This window comes from Aquarana catesbeiana, linkage group LG05 (assembly GCF_042186555.1).
Source record: "Aquarana catesbeiana isolate 2022-GZ linkage group LG05, ASM4218655v1, whole genome shotgun sequence".
NCBI lineage: Eukaryota > Metazoa > Chordata > Amphibia > Anura > Ranidae > Aquarana > Aquarana catesbeiana.
In genome coordinates, this window is record NC_133328.1 from 68,181,065 (window position 1) to 68,205,457 (window position 24,393).

A 24,393-nucleotide genomic window follows, 5' to 3' on the forward strand; every position below is an offset into this window, starting at 1 on the left:
AGGCCCATACTGGTTTACCATTTTGATTTAATCCTTTTCCCCCATCCTCATCACATAAATAACAATGACCAAATCAAAAGAATCTTGGTGGTAACAGGTCCAGAACCTCCAGAATTATCTAGGGGGGGAGCACAGAGACAATTGATGTTCGGTAGAAAGTACTGAATATTTCACATGCTGTACAAAAGCTTTGTATTTCCTAGTTTTATTGTTGCTCATGCTCACCTTCGCTGCATATTAGTATTCTGCACGTTAGCTCCCACTCCGACTATCAAGTCTACAGCCACTTGATATATTTTACTGGTTCAATAAAACAAGTTGTAAATATGTATGAAAGACTGCACTATGACACATGCATTGACAAGTACAGCATTATGACAGAATGAGAGGTAATCTAAGTTATAAACAAAGGCAATCCAGTAGCTCAAAGAAAACAAGAAAAAAGTCTGGAGACTTGGAAATTGTTAGATGAACCAACTGTTGGTAATAGGGACATGACAAAACCAAACCCAGCTGGGAGCCATTACTGCTCATAAATTGGTTAAAGGTGAACTCCAGGAAAAGGAAAAATTCTCCCTTACAGTGGGGCTGCCCCCACACTGCAAGGGTTAAATGCTTGTGTGGGTTTCCTGCTCATCCCGACAGCTCCCTTTCCCCCTCAGCCTCTTTTTCCTTACGCTCCAGTGGTCACAGGTCCAGTGACATCATCAAGTCCAAAGCACAGCCTTGCATTAGAGGTGAGGTCACCAAGGCACAGTCCACCCAACCGTCAGTATTTTTATTGGCAGCCAGTAAAAAACAGGCAATTTTCTCCTGCCAGTAAATGCCAGTAAAAAGAAAAGGTTGCCAGTAAAGAATATGGCTGTGACGCTCAGCCCGGAGCCAGCCAAGACCATACAAGTGTCTGCTACAGTGTGTTCGGGCGGCTCTGGTGGAGGCGGTGCCTGAGCATGTCCTGTGATATCATGGTGCAAGGGAGCCAAGCAGAGTGGCCAGAGCCTTGTGTGTGGGTCTGCGGGATGGGAGCAAGGCAGGCCAGGAGCGGGACCATCAGTGCTGTTTGGACTGGAGGGACCACCTTTATTGGAGAGAGACTGTCACTGTGACTCAGGAGGGGACGTGTCGTGCTGGTAATCTGTACTGCTGCACACTGCTGTCAGTGTCACTGTGAGAGTCAATTTCATGTGTGTGCCGCCCATTCTAATTTCTTGCCCTCCTGAGTCCTGTCCCTGAGCTACTTACTTACTACAGTATATTGAAAATAAAATAAGAAAAATGTTCTTTACCTTATTATCTACCTTAAATCACATTGCTAATTACATATTGTACTGTCCCTGAGCTACTTACTATATTGAAAATAAAATAAGAAAAATGTTCTTTACCTTATTATCTACCTTAAATCACATTGCTAATTACATATTGTACTTGTTTGTAGCCTAAATAGTGAAATTTGTACTTAGAACTGTAATTGTGTAACTTTTGTAAATGCCAGTAAAAACTTGGCTGTGCCAGTAAATGTTGGGTGTCATATCAGTAAATTTCAATCTGTTAGGTTGGCAACACTGCAGTCCACTGCTGGAATATAGAGGAGTAGAGGAAAGCTCCAGGTGCTGGGGAGCAGGGAAGCAGGTAGGCAAATGTGTTTTGTGGCGCCTGAGACCTAAACAAGCATATAAATCCCAACTCCTGGAAACTTAAAAATTTCCTCTGCAGTGGCAGTCTGCAAGGACAGCCCCATTGCAAGGGAACATTTTTCCTTTCCCTGTGTTAAAGTGTTTACTTTTTCCTGCATGTGACTTGGCAGGCATCGTAAGCACAGCTTGCAGGGATGCAGACACTACAGCTTTTCTAAATTGCAACACTGAGATTGCATTAGGTGGTTGTAATGAAGGCAGACCCTCATCTGCCTCCTGCCTTTCGTTTGACCCATAACTATGACGGATAGTCTCATTGACCAATAGTGAAGCTAGAATCAGAGTTGGTTTGATTGGTCAGTAAGTTGCATTTACATAATTGAGTGCTCCAGGTATTAGTGTATGGATGTGAAGGATGGATGTGAACAGGTGGCTTAAAGTGTTAACATAAAAAAAAAAATTACCCTGTTCCCTAAAAACATGTTATACAGCACAGTGCTTTGGGCTGTCTAATTTGGCCCCCTGTATCACCTGCAATACCTGGCTAATCCTCCCCTCTGTAAACTGACCACGGTTTATAAAGGCTGCTGAGCCCTGACACCGTGGTCAGTTTACGTGCCTCCGTCATCTGCAGCCCTGCTCTGCTCACCTGTGTCCACCTCTGTCCTCCTCCCCCCTCCCCTCCCTGCCTGTCAGCCCTGTGTCATGGCCTGCTCCCCCTCCTCCTGCTGCTGAATTAAATGTTAACACATATGTGTTTTGTAAAAAAAATGCTGCATATACCTGATTTCAGTGTGCCGCTCTCCGATCACGTGACCGGCCGGCTCTCCCTCTCTCCTTCCCTTTCCCAAGTGACATCTGCGGTCCCTCCCACTCTAGCTGTCAGATGGGGAGAAGAGAGAGCCAACCGGTCACGTGATCACACTAAAATCAGGTATCTACAGCATTTTTTTTTCAAAACACGTAGACAGAGGCACAAAGGCTTAGGAAACAAAGAGGATTATACAAACTCATGCAAGTGGCTTAACAACCACTTTAAGCTACTACAGGGTCCAGGACCATCTTAATGCATGTGCACTGCCCAGCGGCCCCAGGTGCATAGGGGGCCCATAATAATCTTGCTTTACATTATATTTATCAATTGTCCCAGATTTGCTGGGACAGTTACGCTTTTTACTAGGCTGTCCCATGATAGGCGTGTCCAGGCAGTATCCTGGAAACTGTACTGTGCCCTCATGGCCTCCTCTGTATTGTGCCCTTTGTGTTGATTAGTCTTTGATTTATGGCATGTTTCCTTATTATTAAAAATCTATTTTATTTAAAGTACTAATAAATATATGTTTAATTCTATCAATTGAGAATAGGTGCATAATCTGGGCAGGCTGTTAGGAACCCCAGTGCATTACTTTGCCCAGGGGCCCATGATGCTATTCAGACAGTCCTGACATGGTCACCTTATTATAAACGGCATGTTCTTTTTAACTTTGTCTCCTCTTATCCAATGTCATAAATGCAAAGGGATATAGAGCTAATACTTTGAAATGTTTGCAACCTGGCATGAGACATGCGTCATTTGGGAATACTGTGCTTTGTGAGCTTTACCGTGCAATGTCATTGCTAAAACAGATTACTTTGTCAGTTAGCATTTGGAGACTATGTCAGTGATACTTGGTTTATTAATAAAGCTCCTTCAATATTCAATAATCTTTCAGAATCATTGTAAGAAAAATCCAGTCCTGTATGACGTGTTTCATATCGGTTTTCATTTTCTGTTTAGAAAGTTCCAGGAGAGCTCAGTATTCAATTTGGTTAGAAATGGAAGCTGGCCTATTGTACAATGCACTTACTGTGAGCACTTAGTTTAAATGGAACATACTTCCCTGCATACTAAATAGGAGCTGATCTAATTCTGGACCTCCGTTGTCATTACACCTTTCTCCTCTCTAACCTGATGCTGCGGCTTCTTGTCTGTATCTCTTATTTTAGTTCCCAGCTCTTCCCTCACATGGTTGGGCTGCTTATATTGGTATGTGCAAGCTCCATAAAGCTCACTGGGGCCTGGTGTATTATATTCTGAAAACGGAACTGTCTGTGCTGCCCACAAAAGACAATCAGAAATGATCTGTTTTGGCCTAAGTTCACACTGCTGCAATCTGACTTTGATAGGTTTTTAGTGTGATTATGTAGTGCAATTTAGATGCAACTTTGATAAGTTCTGCATAGTCTATGGGGTCAAAATCACACTGGAACCGCACCAAGGTAGTACAGGAACCTTTTACAAAATCGCACCAGGCTGAGTTGCATTGATGTGAATGGCACCATTGAAAACAATGTGATTGCCATCGTCATGCAATTCGCGGATGAAATTGCGCTAGTGTGAATGGAGCTTAATTCTCTTATAACGGTACAACACTAATCCTCTATATATACAGTACACTGAGTGAACATTGTCACCCTAGGAAGGGATGATACCTGTTGGATCAATAGATAAACATAAAGTGGAAAGAAAGCCTGAAAAAAACAAAAATGAATGCAGCCACTACATCTAACCACTGTAAGCTGCAATTGCATTATTACCTTTTTTACTGGGTTTAGATACACATAACTGCTTGTTTTACCTCCTTATTTAATGTACCTTTTTTTCCATAACTCTTGACTCCTATGTTTATAAATCATATTGTTGCTTTTCAGTTATGTACTGAAAAGCAGAGAAGAAATTCGCCCTTTAACTATATGAATCCCTGATGTCACATTAGGAGTGGTGAATTATAATAGGGATAGCCTGGGGCCCAGATTTTTTCCACCTATAATTAAAGGTTTGGATATGGCTTTCATTTTGGGGTCAATGAGGCTGAAAGGGTTTGTAGTGTATTTAGCGAACTGGGGAGATATAATTATTTATACCACTGAAATGTAAATACTGTGCACATTTGGGGACTAGGCATTTTAAAGTATAACAATTACTAATATATTTTATAACTTTGTATGTAAATGTAATTGTATTGGAAGAAGGGGAGGACCTTTTGCTTTGGAGGCACTTTGTGCTTAACCTACATTTGACCTCTGCACTCTGTACATTACCTAATCCTGACCTCTGTTCTCTGTGCTTCACATACCCCCTGATCTCTGCACTTTGTACAATAACTACTCCTGACCTTTGCACTTTGTACAATAACTACTCCTGACCTTTGCACTTTGTGCATTTCACACTTCTTCTGACCTCTGCACTCTATGCGTTACTTAATCCTGACTCCTGCATTCTCTGGGTTGCTTACTCCTAACCTCTGCACAGTGTACATTACAGTGCATCCGGAAAGTAGAAGTTTTATCATATGTAGTAATTCCCCAAGAAATGTCAGATTGGACATACAGCACTTATGCCGCATACACACTGGCGGACTTTCCGACCGGACTGGTCCGACGGACTTTCCGATGGACTTTTGACGGACTTCCGACGGACTTTTGAACGAACGGACTTGCCTACACACGATCGCACCAAAGTCTGACGGATTCATACGTGATGACATACGACCGGACTAAAATAAGGAAGTTGATAGCCGGTAGCCAATAGCTGCCCTAGCGTGGGTTTTCGTCCGTCGGACTAGCATACAGACGAGCTGATTTTTCGACTGGACTCGAGTCCGTCAGACAAATTTGAAACATGTTTCAAATCTAAAGTCCGTCAGATTTTTGACCGAAAAAGTCCGCTACAGGTCCGATGGAACCCACACACGGTCGGATTGTCCTCCAGATTTGGTCCGTCGGACCAGTCCGGTCGAAAAGTCCGCCCGCGTGTACACGGCATTACTCCTGATCACTGCACTTTGTGCACTACACATCTGTGATCTCAACACTCTGTGGGGTATTTACTCCTGACCCCTGCAACCAGTGGGTTACTTACTCCTAACCCCTACACTTTGTGCATTACTCACTCGTGACCACTGCATTCCGTGGGGTACTTACTCCTGACCCCTGCAACTCGTGGGTTGCTTACTCCTGATGACTGAACTCTGCGCGTTACTTATTTTTGACTCCTGCAATCTGTGGGTTACGTGCTTCTGACCTGGCCTTGCACTCTGTACATTATTTACACTCTGTGCTCCTTACCTTTTTTTCTTTGTGTATTACTTATTCCTTCACTTTGTACATTACTCCTGACCCCTGCACTTTATGCGTTACACGTGACCTCTGCACTCTGCGGGGTACTTACTCCTGACCCCTGCAACCTGTGGATTATGTACCCCTGGCCCCTGCACTCTTTACAGTACTTACACCTGATCCATGCACTCTGTATGCTACTTACTCCTGCACTCTTTGCTCTGTGGGTTTTTTATTCCTGAACTCTGCACTTTGTGTATTGCTTACTTTTGACCCCTGACACTGTTAGCCTCGCACCCACTTTGCCCTTGCTCCACCCCCATTTAAAGTGTGGTCAGCAGAGTGTCTGCAGATTTCATTTTTGAAAATATGGTCACCTTATCTTGCAGGGCTGGTTCACACCAGATGCATTGGGCTGAGCTGTTTGGCTTTGACCAGTGCAGTTGCAATGTATAGACAAGGCAGAAAGCATTGTTCCCTCTGATGGCAGTTCACAACGCCACTGCATGTAGTACTTTTTTCAGAGCAGCATGGTGCAACACAGTCCACCACATCACACCGTGCTTCGGCCAATAGCACTAAATGAAGTATCACTTTGAGACAGTTCCAACAACAAAACCAGCAACTGTGTAGTAGTTTTGGTGTCACCCAACCTATAATCTTCTGCACAACAGGGCTAAAACTGGGAGAGGCAGAAACACAAGAAGCCAATCAGACATACTTGTGTAGCCAAGCGCTGGCTATGTTGCTTCTGTCACTGGTGGACACTCCTTACCGAAGATCACATTGAGTTTCTTTTCCCTAGTGCCCAACATGGGGATTATTGCATCACTTTCTGACTGCAGAGGGAGAGAGTCTACTACTGAAAGCAGGGGATCGTGGGGCATATAGTCCAGAAAGCCAGGTTCCCAGTGGATCTAATGCTGCTGCAAAGTTCCAGCTGGCTGGAGAGAAAATGAATTCTGGGTGAGCAGATAAATAGAAGTCCTGGGAGGGGCTCGCTCCTTTGGGACACGGGACCTACAGCTGCAGAAGTGAGAGACTATAATCCCTGGCTGATGTGAGTGGGCACTGTGGCCTTGACAGTGCGTAGGGCCTTTCCGTTAGTGAGCCTTATCCCAGGGCAACCACTGGGGACAGTCATCTTCTAGCGGCCTCTACAGGGGGGGCGCTACACTTGTAAGAGAGAAGAGCAGGTTAGGTAAGGTTAAGGAAAGGGAGGAATTTAAATGCCCTCCAATTAGGATGGTCATGGCTCCTAAACGCCCACAACAGGTGTGCTGCTCACTCATATACTTAAAGCTGCTCACCAAGCTTCCATCCTTTTACACATCTTGTCCTTCTACTGCAGTAGAGATCCAGGACCTGGCTATGTTCTCTGCCTGGGGTGTCTGAATTTCAAGACTGGCTTTAAGGCATTACAAATACTCTGACAGGGAAGCCAGTTCACCTATATGCATTTCCAGTGTGTATTTAGCTGCTTGCCTGGAGTACAGGAGCCTGACAGTGATCTGTAGTGTTTATATGTTTGCACTGTCTGATAGTTGAGGGTTTTCAGGGGTCAGATTCTCCCATGTGAATCTGTTAATCACTTAGAGATCAGCATGAACATTTAATCTTTCTTTCCTCCACTATCCCCATGGCTATCATTTTTTCATCAGTAATTTTCAAGCGTTTAAAAATGTAAGAGCAGTAATATTGTACAATATGTATTATTTAGCACTGAGTATTCATATCTCTGCAAAGTTCTACAGCATGTGTTGTAAGGCCAGTATTTGGGCAGTAGGTCTCTAAGTTATACTAGGACACCTTGCCATACACTAAGTATTCCCGACACCCACACCCCATAAAAATGAAATCTTTTCTTTAAATAACAATTTCCAAACACAATTTTACATACCACACATACCATTTCTGATCACCGGCCAAGCATCCTGTTTTCAGTACGAATACAAAAAAGAAACAGCACTCAAAATGCCTCATCCGTAAATTTGTGAAGAAATAAAGAAAAAGAATACCAAAAAAGGAAAACCTGTGGTCGGACTTTAAAGGCACAACAAACAGTAAAAATTTACAAAAATATTAGCATTTATTGAGATATATATATATATATATATATATATATATATATATATATATATATATATATATATATATATATATATATATATAATACAGACAAATGTTCCTGTTGTTTGTATTATATTTATATATATTTCAATAAATGCTAATATTTTTGTATATTTCTACTGTTTGTTGTGCCTTTAAAGTCCGACCACAGGTTTTCCTTTTTTGGAATTCTTTTCCTGTTTTCAGTATATTCCAACAAAATCTAGGATATTGTATCAATTGCTAGTTTCTTTTTTATTCTGTTTGCAAAATGCAAAACTTTCACAACCTGGGCAATTCAAACAGAGCATGAAAAGCATGACTAGAGGTTGAATTTAGTGAAAGTCTCATCTTAAAAGGTATATAAGCAGCTAAAGTTACATGCAAATCTGAACTTGCACCCTTCTGTGCCACCCTATTGGTCAATGTGACTGCCCATCACATTAAAGGAAAAATTGGAGGAATTGGGAGTAGGGATAGGTGGGGCCAAGCTCAACTTTCACAGGAAACCTTGGAGTTGAAGGTAACATAAGCTGCCTATATTTTGCATTTTCAAAATATTCTCAGTTTTAGTTCATGTTTTTGGCAGGTTTATTTAAAGAATAAGTAGTTATAAAACAAGTGCCATGGTCAGAGGTCAGGCTCAGAGACCAGTAGCTACAGCAGTAGAGAGGCTTCCACCAACCAGCAGGATAGGCATACAAGCAGGCATAGGCGTCACCAGGGAGTGGCTATTGAGGCTGTAGCCCCGAATCTGGAGCCCATAGCCCCAAATCTCTTGCCGCAGGGTCCCTGCCTAACCAGCGGGTCGCGGAGCGCAGGCTGCATTAGAGTTGGATGAGAGGAGAGAGATGAGCGAGCGGACGAGTAGAGATGACATCATCTCTCTCTGCCCGCTCCACGTCACCACTCTTCCGCCCTCACAGCCGGGCCACTTCAACGTGGGAGCGATGTGTGGTGGGGAGCAGAGAGATTACATCATCTCTCACTGCCAGCTCTGCATCTCTGCTCTCCTGCCCTCACTAAATGGACCAGTGCTGCCAGCCTGCCACCAATGCAGCGACAATGCACATTTGGTGGCACTGGCTGGCATGGCAAGTGACAATCCACATCAGTTGACAAGTGACAATCCGCATCAGGTGGCAAGTGACAATCTGCTAATGGTGGAAGGTGACGTGGCAAGTGACAATCTGCTAATGGTGGCAGGTGACGTGGCAAGGGACAGTCTGCAAATGGTGGCAGGTGACGTGGCAAGTGACAATCCGCATCAGGTGGCAGGTGACATGGCAAGTGAAAATCTGCAAATGGTGGCAAGTGACGTGGCAAGTGACAATCTGCAAATGGTGGCAAGTGACGTGGCAAGTGACAATCTGCAAATGGTGGCAGGTGACGTGGCAATCTGCAAATGGTGGCAAATGATGTGGCAAGTGACAATCCACATCTACAGTAGTGGCAGGTGACGGCAAGTTAAAAAGCTGCATCTGGTGACAGGCGACGGTGGCAAGTGACATGCTGCCTCTGGTGGCAGGAGACGTGGCAAGTAACACGCCCAGGGCTCCCATCCCACTTCTGCATTGTGGTGTGTTGAACCACTTCATTATATATTAGAATGTAACAATAGAAACAATGCGCTTCGATCACCCTGACATCATATCAACCACGGTGCCATGATGATTGAAAAGCCAACACCAGCCTTTGTCCACAAAAAAATTGCTCACCCCCCCCCAGCCTGCAAAAAGGTTGGTGACTGCTGCTATGGGCTCTAGCCCCAGATCTTTTGCAGACCTAGCAACGCCCCTGCAAGCAGGTCATCCTGGTGGATGACGTGGGCTTACCTGAGGTAAGCACTAACTGGTGATAACCAAAGCTCTTGATGGTGGAGATGGGTTTTTCTGTGTGTTAGTCTCAGGTTGCAGTCCTCAGGATCGCCCCACCAAGAGATAAGCAAGCCGGGGTCCATTAGCAGATATAGCAGGTGGGGATAGAGCAGAAGCATTGACAGTAAACAAGCCAAAGAACAGTAACAAGTGGTTGCAGGTTGGGATCAAGCAGAACCATAGTCGAGGAACAAGCCGAAGACCGGTAACGAGTGGTAGTGAAGATACGGACAGCAGCAATAGAGACAAGAGTGAAATATTGGTTGGAATGAGCACAATATTCTGGCAAACAGGAAGTGCAAAGGCATGGCTTAAAAAGGAAGTTTATGGGAAGAGCTTCAAGGTTCACCATAAGCAAGGTTCAAGGCAAGATTGTTTAAGGAATTGTGCAGCATCTCAGGTGGCTCAGCAAGAAGAGGTACTGCCAGACACAGCAGAGGTTGCAGGTTTAGATCTGGGTCTTAACAACAAGTTCCTTTTTATGATTCATGATCGAAAAACAATGACACATTTGATCAACTCAGCTTCTTATGTGGAGTTCTTCACCTGCCTACAAATATTAGATGGCAGCTGGCCAGGCATGCATGTTCTGGCTGTGGGCTGCTGGGCAGTACAAATTGCATCAGGAAAACCTGCATCCTTGTACCTGTGGAAGGAGGAATGTTTAACAGACATTCTCAGATTTAGCTTCTCTCAGCAGACTCTCCTCATTAGAAAGCTCCAGGAGGGGATGTCTGCTTAGTGTAGCTGTAGTTAAGTAGGTCCCACAGATCTATAAATTATTCCTCTAAGTTTTGTTAAAGGTGAAATTGTTGGAAGCTCTCTAATATCTGTAGGCATTTTAAAGCAGCTTGTAGACATGAGATGACAGTTGCCTGATCTGCCCATTTTTGAGGGCTCATGGGGAAAAGGGCATGAACACTAGTGATCCCTAAAGATAAGCAGTGTTTCATCCACCTTGTTCTGCCTCCTTTCTGTATTGACATAAGCTTGTAAGGTGGAGTTTACAGTGATCTTGTGCCCAGACTTTGTACAGCACATGTGTCAGCCACAGGGCCCGCGGGCCAAATCTGGCCCTCCAGGCCATTTCATGTGGCTCTCACACTTCTCCTGCAGTTGCAGCACCCCCCTCGTCTCTGCCAAACCTTGTCTCAGCATTCTGTAGCAGAGAGGAGAACAAAACTTCTGCGCCAGATCCTGCGCCTCTATGCAGCTACAGCACCCCCTTGTCCCCATCTCCCCTGGTCTCAGAATTCAGCTGACACCAGCAGCTGATTAAAAAGCCCTATTCCAGACCTCCTCCAGGCCCTGCACTTTCGGCTTCTCACCATTTTTTCATGCCCATTGTACAGCAGAAAAACGTATGTGTTCATATTCCTGGAACTGAAACTCCCACCCCAAGAATACCCAAACCATTTTTCAGGAGGTGTAAACAGACATACTGTGGTGCACAGGTTAATTGGCACTTTTTCATTTGCCTGCAATTACGTATTGGAAATGTAAGGCTGCTATGGAGGCCATGTCGACACTGTACACAGGGGTGACTGGTGAAATCTGTGCTCCCATAGCAGCCAGTCAGACTTTTCTATTACGGATAAGGTAAGGGTAAGGCACTGGATATGGGTCCTCTACCAGTAAAAATAAAGTCTTTACTGGAGCCAAATGGCTTGGGTTTGGCAGCTTTTCACATGTGGGGGCCACCTCAAAAGTATGGATTACCCAAATTGAAGAGTCTATATACAATTACACCAGAAAGTGCCAAACAAATGTATCCAAGTGTTCAACAATGGTTTACTGATATAGTAATTGACCATGGAAAGGAAAACCATTGCTCCTCCTACTTCAGGATTTAGGTACAATGAAATGGTTTAAAGACTCAGAGGTGGTACAATCACCAGGGTTTGATTGCTTAAGCCCTGTACACATGGGCAGAATGTGGGGAGACATTTGCCAGAGTAAAAAAAAATCTGCCTGTGTCAGGGGCGGACTGACCATTCGGGCACTCGGGCACTGCCCGAGGGCCCCATGCCACTAAGGGGCCCCATCAGGGTTGCCAGCCTCAAGAAAACCAGGGACAGTATGTAAAAATCTGTGTTTTTTTAAAAATCCCAAGATTATAGCTGCCCCTCCTCTCCAGTACCTTTTCAGTGTGTGTAAGTGTATACTGTGTGTGTATATTGTGTGTCTGTGTATGTATACTGTATGTGTGTGTGTGTATACTGTGTGGCCCCATAATCTATTGCCTGGGAGCCCCATAATCTCCTATTGCCTGGGGGCCCCATAATCTCCAATTGCCCGGGGGCCCCATAATCTTCTCCTATTGCCCAGGGGCGCCATAATCTCCTATTGCCCGGGGGCCCGATGAGTTGTCAGCCTGCCCCTGGCCTGTGTGTATGTCGGTCTGTCTGACAGAAGGCAGCCACCTTCTTTAGGACGCCCATAGCGTCGGTGGTAAAATGCCGCTATTTTTAGCGGCGTTTTACCGTTGGATTTGCGGCGCATTTCGGCTGCTGGCGGGGCGCTTTTAACCCCTGCTAGCGGCCGTGAAAGTATTAAAAATGCCCGCAATGCGCCGCAATAGCGACGTTTTGCCGGCGGTATAGCCGCGCTGCCCCATTTATTTCAATGGGCAGGAGCGGTGGAGGAACGGTAAACACACCGCTCCTTCACCGCTCCAAAGAAGCTGCTGGCAGGACTTTTCCTGATTACCTGCCAGCACACCGCTCCAGTGTGAAAGCCCTCGGGCTTTCACACTGGAGACAATGGAGCAGCAGTTTGGGGGCGGATTGCAGGCGCTATTTTTAACGCTATAGCGCCTGCAAAACACCCTCAGTGTGAAAGGGGTCTAAATCTGCATAGTTAGTACAGCGGCTCTGACTGGAGCTGCCAGTTTTTTTTCTGTAGTGTGTTCCCAACTTTATTCTGTGAAAAGTCAGTTATGACCAATGTAGCGCTACCTCCGCAGGAGCCTCTGATTTTTACATTAGGTTTTTCCCAAGCAGTGCAGAGGCTGCCAGCCACACAGTAACAGTCCATTCACTCTGTCCCAGTAATCAGTCTAGGGCAGGGGTCTCCAAACAAAAGGGCTAGTTTACATCCTTCAGTCTTTAGGGGGGCTGGATTGTGGCCAGTGGAGGTAGAAAGTGCCCTGAAACCAGCATTATTGAGAATTAACATGGCCTCAGGGTTTGTGGTCAGTAGGAGGAGTAGAGCCCCATCATTGGTATTAGTGGGAGAAATAGTGCTCCATTGTTGGTATCAGTTGGAGGAATAGTGCAGTCCTTCTTCCAAAGTAAAAGGTGAGTGCAAAAATTATTTTTAAATTCCTTATGGCAATAAAGTGCAGTCTTTCTTCCAGAATAAATGGTGAGTGATTGACAAACAGATCTCAGTGTCACCGATCATAAATTAGTGCTGAATCCCAAACAGGGCACAAATCTCCAACGGTAATCAAACTCAAGGATTAGAAAACCCTTGATAAAGTCACATGACAGTGAAGCAATACGTCGGGAGGAGCCAGGTGACGTCACTTCAGGTTACAGCCAAAACTGGAAGTCTTCCATTTTCAGTGTCTTGCTGATGTGTGACCCCACTCTGCTGTGACTACTCGCATATCATCAATTTTAAATGTAAAGCCTCGTACACACGATCGGATTTTTGGCATGAAATTGTGTGATGACAGACTGTTTGCCTAAGATCCGACCATTAGTATGCTCCATCAGACAATTGTTGTCCAACTTTCCGCCAACAAATGTTGGATAGCAGGCTAATAAATTTTCAGCGGACAGCGGTCTGTTGTCAGATTTTCGTATTGTGTATACACAAGTCCGTCACACAAAAGTCCAAAGTACAAACACGCATACTAGGAATCAATACTCACCAAACACGACATTAGCAGAAGGTGCGCAAAGGGTGGCGCTCAAGAGCTGATATTCAACAACATTGTTTGTTGGCCGACAATTGTGTGCTGTTAGTATGCAAGACAAAATCCAGGCACACGCCCTTCGGACAAAAGTCTGATGCTCTGTTGGCCAACAATCTAAACGTGTGTACCAGGCTTTAGTCTACCTTTGTTTTAAATAAACTATTACTTTATACTACACCATGAGGAGATGTTTTCTTATTGCATGTGCGATGACCATTGACGGATGACATCATACCAAATTGCTTTGGTAGCTTGATGCGCATAATCTTTGGATCTGAGGTGAGCGGCCATTGCACATGGTGGCAGATTTGTGCCCTGTTTGGGATTCAGCACTAATTTATGATCGTTGACACTGGGATCTGTTTGTCAATCACTCACCAATTATCCAGAAAAACTGCACTTTATTGCCATTTGAATTTAAAAATTATTTTTTTGCACTCACCGTTTACTTTGGGAGAAGGACTGCGCTTTATCGTCATTTGATTTTTTGATTTATTTGTGCACTGGATTTTTAAGTTTATCCATTTTTTATTTATTATTATAAATTATTTATTTATTTATTATTTATTATTGTAAATGTTGTTTTTACTTTTTTATGTTTTTACATGTTTCTTGAGTTTTTACACTTATATTGGTGTATTTAGATTCAGCACTGCTCCAACATATAGGCTTTATTAACAATATTGGTGTTAGTGACACTAAAGGAGTTTTGCAGCTTTATCACTATTTTGTTGCTGTCAGGAACGGTGTCATCTCCGGTTTCTCCTGCTGGTGGCACTATTACATTCAGCACCAAAAGGGTGTAATTCCAGTGGCCACCAGCGGGGGTCTCCCTGCCTGGTCTGCAGACTTGCCATCAAGCACACCTGTCATGGTTTTGCTGGACTATATAAACCCGCCCTGAACTAACCTCCAGTGCTTCAGTATTCCTCTGCTAGCCCTTGTCCCTGCTCTTGTTCCAGCCTGTTCCTGTTTGTTCCTGAACCCCGTTTGTGTATCCTGACCTTGAACCCTGTTTCCTGTTCCCTGTTACCTGCTCGTTGGTCTGCTTCATTATTCCTGGTTTCTGTTCCCTTGTCGCTTTGGCCCATGCCTTATATTTTGCATGTTGGTTTCCTTGCTTGTGTATTATATTAGTTAGATAGATAGTTAGGTGGGTTTGGGGGTTTGCTGTGTTTTCACCATTTTCTTGTTTTTGGTTTGCTGTCTTGTTTTCACGTGTATCGTTATCATTATAATAAATATACTTTCTTTATTTACTCGTTTGTCCCTGATTCCTTGGTGCAGCCCAGCGATCTGATCCCCTGCATTGGATGTTGTGTATAACATCCCCTGACAGAATACTGAAGCCATACAATCAGATCGGTTGCACCTGGCAATTGGGGCCTGAGTCCCAGCTATTGTTGAAATATGGATTTTGAAAGTATTTTGTATTTATCGCTCCTGGCAACTGATGACAGAGACCTTTGTTATCAGACATTGGCTGCATACACTAGGGAACAGTTGTTAGAAGGCATCCGCCTAGCTCATGTTTTTATTGAGCAAGGCAGTTTTTTGTTTGAAGATGTGCAACCATTAATTTGGATCTGTACTGAGTTGGCCCTGTCTGATGTCGCTGAGGGAGGTGATGACTATACACCCCCTTTTAGTGCAGCTCAGGTAGAATCTTTAGTTTGGCTGTTGGAGGATGACTCAGCATTCTTTTTTGAACAATATTCAGCTTGTCCCCAGCAGGTGCTTGCAAAATGCATTGAATCAGTGCAGTCTCTGGTCAGACAAGCCAAGTGCAAACCTGATGCAGTGCAATCATTAATACAGGCCTGGTCAAGTCTGTTGCATTCAGCTTCTGTTAGCTCCAAATATACTTCTCTACCAATGAAATACCAGTACCCTGTTTCCTCCTGTTGCACCTACCCTGCCTTTAACTCCCCTGATGCTTCTCAACTGCCTCCATCAGCTCCACTAAATCTCCCTTCAAAACCTACTCCCTCTGTCTTGCCATCCTTTCACTCTTCGCTTCTACCAGCTGCATTCCCTACCTACAGCCCTGTACCCACTTATAGATCCCTAGTGGCTAAAAGCAAAAAGAAGCGGAAGTTTTTTCCAACCCATACCATCATGCCAGTATCCAATCCTGCCTCCCCACCAGCTGATCTGTTCCAGCCTGATGTGCCAGCATCTGTGCCCACTGTCCAGTCTGAAGTTCCAGTACCAGCTGCCCAGTTTGAAGTTCCAGTACCTGCTATCCAGTCCGATGTACCTGCTGTGCCCACTGTCCAGTCTGAAGTTCCAGTACCAGCTGCCCGGTTTGGAGTTCCAGTACCTGCTATCCAGTCCGATGTACCTGCTGTTCAGCCTGCTGTGCCCACTGTCCAGTCTGAAGTTCCAGTACCAGCTGCCCGGTTTGCAGTTCCAGTACCCGCTATCCAGTCTGTTGTGCCATTACCTGCTGTTCTGCCTGATGTGCCAGCACCTGTGCCCACTGTCCAGTCTGAAGTTCCAGTACCAGCTGCCCGGTTTGAAGTTCCAGTACCTGCTATCCACTCCGATGTACCTGCTGTTCAGCCTGTTGTGCCAGTACCTGCTGTTCTGCCTGATGTGCCAGCACCTGTGCCCACTGTCCAATCTGAAGTTCCAGTACCAGCTGCACGGTTTGGAGTTCCAGTACCTGCTATCCAGTCCGATGTACCTGCTGTTCAGCCTGTTGTGCCAGTACCTGCTGTTCTGCCTGATGTGCAAGCACCTGTGCCCACTGTCCAATCTGAAGTTCCAGTATCAGCTGCCCGGTTTGAAGTTCCAGTACCTGCTATCCAATCCGATGCACCTGCTGTTCAGACTGTTGTGCCAGTACCTGCTGTTCTGCCTGATGTGCCAGCACCTGTGCCCACTGTCCAGTCTGAAGTTCCAGTACCAGCTGCACGGTTTGGAGTTCCAGTACCTGCTGTTCTGCCTGATGTGCAAGCACCTGTGCCCACTGTCCAATCTGAAGTTCCAGTACCAGCTGCCCGGTTTGAAGTTCCAGTACCTGCTATCCAATCCGATGCACCTGCTGTTCAGACTGTTGTGCCAGTACCTGCTGTTCTGCCTGATGTGCCAGCACCTGTGCCCACTGTCCAGTCTGAAGTTCCAGTACCAGCTGTCCGGTTTGGAGTTCCAGTACCTGCTATCCAGTCCGCTGTACCTGCTGTTCAGCCTGTTGTGCCAGTACCTGCTGTTCTGCCTGATGTGCCAGCACCTGTGCCCACTGTCCAGTCTGAAGTTCCAGTACCAGCTGCCCGGTTTGAAGTTCCAGTACCTGCTATCCATTCCGATGTACCTGCTGTTCTGCCTATTGTGCCAGTACCTGCTGTTCTGCCTGATGTGCCAGCACCTGTGCCCACTGTCCAGTCTGAAGTTCCAGTACCAGCTGTCCGGTTTGGAGTTCCAGTACCTGCTATCCAGTCCGCTGTACCTGCTGTTCAGCCTGTTGTGCCAGTACCTGCTGTTCTGCCTGATGTGCCAGCACCTGTGCCCACTGTCCAGTCTGAAGTTCCAGTACCAGCTGCCCGGTTTGAAGTTCCAGTACCTGCTATCCATTCCGATGTACCTGCTGTTCTGCCTATTGTGCCAGTACTTGCTGTTCTGCCTGATGTGCCAGCACCTGTGCCCATTGTCCAGTCTGAAGTTCCAGTACCAGCTGCCCGGTTTGCAGTTCCAGTACCTGCTATCCAGTCCGATGTACCTGCTGTTCTGCCTGATGTGCCAGCACCTGTGCCCACTGTCCAGTCTGCAGTTCCAGTACCAGCTGCCCGGTTTGAAGTTCCAGTACCTGCTATCCAGTCCGATGTACCTGCTGTTCTGCCTGATGTGCCAGCGCCTGTGCCCACGGCCCAGTCTGAAGTTCCAGTACCAGCTGCCCGGTTTGCAGTTCCAGTACCTGCTATCCAGTCCGATGTACCTGCTGTTCTGCCTGATGTGCCAGCACCTGTGCCCACTGTCCAGTCTGCAGTTCCAGTACCAGCTGCCCGGTTTGAAGTTCCAGTACCTGCTATCCAGTCCGATGTACCTGCTGTTCTGCCTGTTGTGCCAGTACCTGCTGTTCTGCCTGACGTGCCTGTGCCCACGGCCCAGTCTGAAGTTCCAGTACCGACTATCCAGTCCGATTCACCTGCTGTTCTGCCTGATGTGCCAGTGTCTGTGCTTGCTGCCCAGTCTAAAGTTCCAGTACCGGCTGCCCGGTTTGAAGTTCCAGTACCTGCTATCCAGTCCGATGTGCCTTCTGTTCAGCTTGTTGTGCCAGCACCTGCTGTTCTGCCTGATGGGCCTACTGCCCAGTCTGAAGTTCCAGTACCTGCCGCCTGGCCTGATGTCTCTGTGCCAGCCCTCCAGCCTGATGTCTCTGTGCCAGCCCTCCAGCCTGATGTCTCGGTGCCAGTGTTCCAGTCTGAGGTGCCAGTGTTCCAGCCGGAAGTACCAGTGCCTGCTCTCCAGCTTGATGAGCCCGCTGCCCAGCTTGAGGTGCCCATGCCTGCTGCCCAGCTTGAGGTGCCCATGCCTGCTGCCCAGCTCGATGTGCTTTTGCCTGCTGCCCAGCTCGATGTGCTTTTGCCTGCTGCCCAGCTCGATGTGCTTTTGCCTGCTGCCCAGCTCGATGTGCTTTTGCCTGCTGCCCAGCTCGATGTGCTTTTGCCTGCTGCCCAGCTCGATGTGCTTTTGCCTGCTGCCCAGCTCGATGTGCTTTTGCCTGCTGCCCAGCTTGATATGCTTTTGCCTGCTGTCCAGCTCGATGCGGATGTGCCACTGCCCAGCGTGATGTACCTCTGCTTTCTGCTCAGCCTGATGACATGGTGCCTGCTAAAACTGTTCCTGACTGATAGCCATCTTGCCGCTGGGTCAATCCTGTCTGTCGCCTGGCTTGAATGTAATGCTCCTGTGTGGTCTGCCCTTGATGGTTTCTTTCCCGTTACCCTGCTAATTTTCATCTCCAGATCCAAACTTCCTGACCCGGGTGGTGGGGTACGTGTCCTATTTTCAGACTCTGATGGCACGTCCCCCATTGAACTAAAAGACTCTGACCTTGGAAGTGCGAAGAAGTCCGCAGACTCTGTAGGGAAACATGTTAAGGTGTTTCTGCACCCACTCGGACTATCGTACCCAGGGCTGAATGGAGTGTCCGGAGGCCACTCCTTTAGGAGGGGGAACTGTCAGGAACGGTGTCATCTCCGGTTTCTCCTGCTGGTGGCACTATTACATTCAGCACCAAAAGGGTGTAATTCCAGTGGCCACCAGCGGGGGTCTCCCTGCCTGGTCTGCAGACTTGCCATCAAGCACACCTGTCATGGTTTTGCTGGACTATATAAACCCGCCCTGAACTAACCTCCAGTGCTTCAGTATTCCTCTGCTAGCCCTTGTCCCTGCTCTTGTTCCAGCCTGTTCCTGTTTGTTCCTGAACCCCGTTTGTGTATCCTGACCTTGAACCCTGTTTCCTGTTCCCTGTTACCTGCTCGTTGGTCTGCTTCATTATTCCTGGTTTCTGTTCCCTTGTCGCTTTGGCCCATGCCTTATATTTTGCATGTTGGTTTCCTTGCTTGTGTATTATATTAGTTAGATAGATAGTTAGGTGGGTTTGGGGGTTTGCTGTGTTTTCACCATTTTCTTGTTTTTGGTTTGCTGTCTTGTTTTCACGTGTATCGTTATCATTATAATAAATATACTTTCTTTATTTACTCGTTTGTCCCTGATTCCTTGGTGCAGCCCAGCGATCTGATCCCCTGCATTGGATGTTGTGTATAACATCCCCTGACAGTTGCTCCGCACTTTATTATTAGATTATTGTTGTAATTTATACACTGAGTAGCGCAGACCAGGAGAAAATTAGAGCATGAGTAGGACATGTATGTAGGCTGAAACAGTCTAAATTCCCTTCAGCTGATGACCACAGGTTGGGTTTGGACAGTTATTAGGAACAGACTGGAGCAGTCTGTGTTCTTGCAGCTGAAGACCACAAGAGACCACAAGATGGACAGCACACTAAGCATACTGGAGCAGTTTGTAACATCCACAGTTCTTGGGGACCATAGATAAACTGCAGTTTGGGAGATTGGGCTCTATTCACAAATCTCAGTAGAAGGTAGGCAGTGGGCTTGATCCAGGGGAGGGAGTAGTTCAGCAGCCAGTGGGCAACACCCCACTGAAGAACATGACCCCCCTTCCTCCAGGCAAAATAAAACATCTCTCTGGGCTCCCGGCTATTTACCTGCCTCCCACCCACCATCTGGGTACACCTCACCAGAGATTGGCTGGAGCAAGGTTAGAGTATCTGAATTTCCTCACCCTAAGCTCTGTAAAGTTCTCTACAGGCTCGGGGTAATCAATCAATAACCCAGACTGTGGAGCATTTACCTAGCATCCTTAGCCTAGGAGGGTGCTACACCAGGATCCGTGGATCAACAAATCTTAAAGGATGTTTATTTTCAACCTTGCCTACTAAAAAAATTTTATATATCATGCTTGCTATACCTGATGAAGGATCCTAATAGATCCAAAACGTTATTTATGCTATTTTTATGTCTTTTTGAGGGTTTTTTTTACTTTCTTAATAAACATACCAGGTGCTGCAGATTGGACTTTTTTGTTTTCTATAAATATATAATAAATATTTTAAAATATATGATCGGTTGCTATAGGTCACTGTAAACTGTCTGACAGTTTTCTCCATATAAATGAGGTCAGCATGCTGTCTGATATACAGGATTACTGACTACCCATACAAGGAATAGCAATAAAAATGGTCTTTTAAGTCATAGAAAGAAATTGATCTGATACTTTGGACAGGAAATATATTGAGTGATGGGAAATATTTCCCTTCATAATTGTGGAACAATCTTATCAGATAGAAAAGTAAAATATTTCCTGGGAATTATTAGGAACTCTTCTATTTATTTGTTGAATTGCAACCTGATAAATGAGTTTAGCTGGCCATGTAATATTGTTTAGGTTGAAGGACAGATATAATACACTGAATTTTTATACAATGGTATTGCTTTTTTGTGTTAGTTTAGCATTTAACAGTTGAGATGCTGATCTGGTAACTCTCTGGCCTCATGCCAGCACAGGGCAGGCTGGCAGTGTTCATGCTGACAACCACAAGATGGCAGCAGGTTGATGTATGCACAGAAATCATCAAAAGGATTGGTCTCTGAGAAGGTTAGCAAAGGTTTCTTGCTGGGGGGAGGCTCTGAAACATACAATAAAAGACCATTTTGCTACAATATCAGGAGTTGGCTCCAGAGATGGCACATGTTTAACCAATGACTCTATGACACTATTGTAAATTTGCAAATGTTATTTTCACTGGACCCTATGTAAGCTAAAATAGGTATGGTAATCATGACCTATCCTGCTAATGTAAACCTAAAAGTCAAGTTAACCTGAACTAAAGAGCTACTGATTATAGTTGAGCTTGTCCTCCACAAACTCATCTCTAACCGGAACTTTGAACTCCAATTTTTTTGTATTCCAATAAGCTGAGGGTCGGGTCATTCCTCGCTCCACAACTCATGTGAGCTGCAAGGCAGAGAATGACCTGTCCCGCAGCTCATTGGATTACAAAACAGCAGAAGTTCAGAAGATGCCCAATCTTATCTCTTTTGCTGATCACATTCACAAATATGGGCTGGACCAACACAGAGGTTGGAGAGGACCCCACCTTTGCCACTGCAGTGGGGAGTGTGTGTGTATGAGGAGGGGGACAGCTGGGATCATCTGCGCACAGATTACATCTGAAGAAATTGACAGCCCAATTTCACTGTGTTTCAGACAGCAGCTCCTGTATGACTGAAGCCTGCAAGGGTTTTCAGGCGTTATTCATAAACACACAGTTTTTTACAATGCATTTTGGTCAGTGCTTCCCTACAAATCAAAGAATCATCTTTTGATGTGCACTTAGACCCCATTCACACTATTGCATTGTGGGAGCGTTCACCTTCTCTCAGATGTTACCACCATGCGAGGCATTGCACGTTACTTGTAATGGTGCGATGTGATGCCATTAAAAAGGTTGTATACTCTGAAAAAAAAAACCCTGTAAGACAAAGGCATAATGAGCTAGTATGCATCACATATGTAATACTTACCTTAGAACAAACCTGTTGCAGCAGCCTCCGCACACCGCTGACATCTTTCCCGGAGTTACTTCCGAGTTCGCAGACTCCGGCGCTGTGATTGGCCGGAGACGCGACGTCACTCCCGCGCGCATGCCATTCACGGCATGGAGCTCAGAAGGAAAGGCACCAGTGCTTGTTCCTTCAGAGTGCATGTGCCAGTGATGTCACTGGCTGCATGTAATGTAAATATCTCCTAAACAGTGCACCTAGGCTTACCTATAGGTAAATGTAAGCAGAGGCAGTTTACTTCCTTTTAAAGGGGTTGTAAAGGTTCGTGTTTTTTCACCCTAATGCATCATATGCATTAAGGTGAAAAAACACCTGGCAGTCACCCTTATCAGCCCTTAGAAATCCTCATCTGTTCTTATTAACCCCCCTTCTTTTTTAAAAAAAAATTTAACTTTTGTTTGCACATTTTTTTTTTTTTTGTTTATGTCCATTTTGATTGTTCGATTTTGTGACACGGGGACAAATTAAAAAATAAGTTTGATACATTTTAAGCTTTCTTAGTTCTTAGACGGAAGAACGCAATTTAGTAATTATAATGTAATGAAAACCTGGCTCTGTTTTAGCACATTGTCTGAGTCCAGGGTTGTACGTTTGTATACATGCACGTGGTTACACAAATACTGGAATGTACCCGTATACAGCCGCTCCAGGCCAGCCACTAAATAAACACATTAAACACATACATGACAGCAGATTTAAATGACAAAATATTGTTTGTTTCTTTTTGTTTTGTTTTTTTTATCCTCTTCCAATTTTTACACAGCTTTATCCTACAGCAGAGCCCTGTGTAGCAGCTGACCTGATCTTTCTCTGTTGCAATTTCTCCTTTACTTACAGGTGCCCTCTCTGCTACCACTCTATGACACTGGTTAGTAAAAGGAGAAGCAGAATGCTGTACAGAATGTACTAGGTCCAATTCAGGTACTTAAGCTGTTTACGATCTAGCAATTCTGGGCAGATCATGGATCATTTCCTACCTCCTGACACACAGTTGCTGTATAGAAAAAGGCAGTGACCTGCCCACTTTCTGGACCATTATTAGCCTCCCCTCTACTCCTCCACTATACCACTATAATCTATGCCTGACCCCCTCTTTTCCCGTATTTCCTACCTTTCCCATAGCAGACAATCTACTTGCTTACAATCAAAATTTTATGTCACCTGTGCTAAATTGACCACAAAATATTCTATCTGTTTATCTATCTATATTATGGTCTGCACTGACTTTGTACAAAGTTGTAAAAATTCTTGTAGTACTATTACAATTTTGACACTGTTATTTTGTTTATGTAGGTACTTATTCAAATACCAATAAAAACATTGAAAAAGAAAAAAAGAAAAAAAAAATATATTATTATTATTATACAGGATGTATATAGCGCCAACAGTTTGTGCAGCGCTTTACACCATGAGGGTAGACAGTACAATTACAATACAATTCAATACAGGAGGACCCTGCTCATTAGAGCTTAGGATCTAGAAGGGAGGGTCAAGTGATACAAGAGGTAATAACTGTGGGGGGATGATCTGATGGAGAAAATCAAAGTACCGTGGAACCTTGGATTACGGGCATAATCTATTCCATGAGAAGGCTTGTAATCCAAAGCACTCACATATCAAAGCGAGTTTCCCCAAAGAAGTCAATGGAAACGAAGATAATTCGTTCCACATTGACTTCTATTGCATGCATGTGGCCAGAGGTGGGGGAGAGCCGGAGAGCCTCGGAAATACTCGGGGTCAGCACGACTGAACTCGGAAAGGCTCGGAAACACTCGGGAATGGAGTATTTCCGAGTGTTTACGAGTATTTACGAACAGCTCCTATCACGTACCTGGTAGAAGAGCCTGATTGGATGAGCAAGGCCTCCCTTACACCTCTGACTCGGGGCCTCTGATAGTGTGAACAGAAGGCGGCGGAGTGCAGAGTCGCACGAGTGCCAAAAAGTCTTTGCTGGCAGCGGGACTGCTTGTCCTAGTGTGGCTGGTGAAGTCACTGGAAGGCTTCAGCAGGAAGACCGACAGGCAGGCAGCTGGTGCGGATGGCAGCAACAGAGAGGCACGGTTAGGCAGGCAGGGTCATGCACGGCTAGGAGAATCAGACGCAGGGTACAAGCAGGATCGTAGTCAGGAGGCAAGCCAGGTCAAAAGCTGGATCAGTAAAACAGGAGCCAAGGAGAAGGTCACAGGACAAGCCAAGGTCGGTACAGGTGGAGTTCAAGGGATGGTCAAGACAAGCCGGGTTTATAACAGGAATCAAGATACAGGTTCTTGGGAAACAGGATGCACAGAAGCTGAAGACGAAGCAGCACTGAAGCTAGGTACTGGCTGAGCTTAAATAGTTCCAATTGGCGCCTGCGTCAATCAAGGGTGCGCGCAAGCGTGGACACGCATGGGGATACGCAACGGCTTCTGTTTGCCCGCCGGTTCCTGATTCCTACGAGCAACAGGAATGCGTGTTCTTCTGCGCCTCAGAGTTCTTCTAGTGAGACGAATCTGTCTGCTGGCATGTGCATTGCCAGTTAAAGGAGTGCAGTGCTGAATAGCAAAAATGCTCTGGTCATAAAGGGGGTAAAACTTTTTGGAGCTCAAGTAGTTAAT